The following is a 1,651-nucleotide window of genomic DNA, read 5'->3' on the forward strand; positions in this document are numbered from 1 at the left end:
TCAGATATTATGTCAAAATCATGACCGTCTAAAATTGGTGGCCTACGGCACATCGTTTTAGAGTTATAGGACTTAGAAGTGGAGGGCCTCAAAAGCCCCCCCCGGTCTAGGGATGATCAAAAAAGCCCGGTCTGAATAGGGTTAAACCATCTCGAAAGTTTCTGCCTTTACAGTATTTTGTGTCGAAGTACTCATCAGAATCATGAACGTTTTCTCACCTTTCTAGTGGATTCCTAGCTACAAGAAACTTCTTGTACGTAGCAAGACGAAGCCAGATATCCTCCTCAGAAAAATCTGAAAGAATTGGTAGCCGCTTCTCTCTAGCAAACTTCCTCACCTCGCGGCGACTCATATTGGTGCCTAATTCCAAGTTATACAAGAGCTGCATTGTGGTCCAGCTGCCTGTTTTACCTGTTCGGCAATACAGCACTTTGTATTTATCGATAACGATGAGGCTTTTTAGGACTTCCGATAAAGGTGCCTGTAAGGAAAATATAAAGTTTCGAAAATTATTATTGATACCAAACAATGTAGCATACTGAAAATTTTACTTCTGTTTGAAGCTCATTCTAGTTTATCCATTGATTGACAGTCACTCATTAAAAAGCCCCGAATGTAAATTGGGAATTCTTGACTGGTGATGACTACTAAAGGGTTAAAAGACTTATTAAACCATACTCTCATCAACAAGTCCACTGTGACTAGGAATAAAACTTAAGTTTGGACAACCAAACTAAATAGAAGAAAACCGATCATACTAACCTCCTTGCGTCCAACACTTTTTCTACAGTGTTCTTTAAGTAAGTCCGCCCCTGCCAAATGCGCCTTGATATCTTCTCAAACAGTTGGTAGGTGGAAAAAAAATGATGTTAATAACTTTTTGTACATGATGCAAAAAAACGAAACTAAATCAACGTTTGAAATATAATCGTATACATTATTTTGATATAACCAGCAAGGAGGACGTACCTAATGTGATTCCAGCAGATTTGTTCCTCGAGGCTTGTTTTATATGCGGGTCTGGAGGAAATATGTAGATAAGCACTAGTAGCGAGACTCCACATAGGGTAGCCAAGCCGACATGAGTCGCCATGAGTCGCTCTGACCTCTGCTTGAAAAGCATAGTAGTTTTCGGTCTTTTTCCCGTTGAACTTTGCTATTCTGCAATAATAAAAGTACAAAGGTTTCAATGAAGTTCTTTTATGTAATTATCATTCAAATTATAATTCTTTTTACGTAAAATGGTTATGTAACAAGATATAACATTGCCCTACATTCCAAGCAGAATTATATCATTTTATGATATTACTGTTTACTGTTTTATGATTCAGGGGCCAATGATTCATCAACGGCCGACAATCAGCGACCCATTACAAAAAAAAAAGTTCCTTTACTCCTATTTTGTATATACCATGAAAGTACCGCCGGCTTTTAGCACCAAGACATGCCCGTCGCCCGTCCGTATCGACCTAGCGCGAAAGACGAGGCCTCTAGGCCCGTCTGACCGCCTGACGCGGTGAAATAAGTTCTTCACCTGTCCAGTCTGATGACGTCATCGTGGCCTGAGAGCCACGGAAGGTATACATGGTACATATGACAAGAAAGAAACTTATATCCCCCAGACCATGATGCCTGTCCCCAGCGTCTTGGC

The 1,651-nt window shown here is 40.3% G+C and overlaps 1 long non-coding RNA gene across 1 annotated transcript; it reads right to left on the reverse strand.

Annotated features, from left to right (window-relative positions):
- Window positions 1-226: 226 nt before the first annotated feature.
- LOC118430435 lies at window positions 227-1,156 on the reverse strand. Its single transcript, XR_004832854.1, has 3 exons — window positions 970-1,156; window positions 763-833; window positions 227-481 (listed from the first exon to the last, which is right to left on the reverse strand). It is a non-coding gene; the product is annotated as an uncharacterized LOC118430435 (long non-coding RNA).
- Between the last annotated feature and the right edge of the window lie 495 nt (window positions 1,157-1,651).

This window comes from Branchiostoma floridae, chromosome 1, assembly GCF_000003815.2.
Source record: "Branchiostoma floridae strain S238N-H82 chromosome 1, Bfl_VNyyK, whole genome shotgun sequence".
NCBI classification, from domain to species: Eukaryota; Metazoa; Chordata; class Leptocardii; order Amphioxiformes; family Branchiostomatidae; genus Branchiostoma; species Branchiostoma floridae.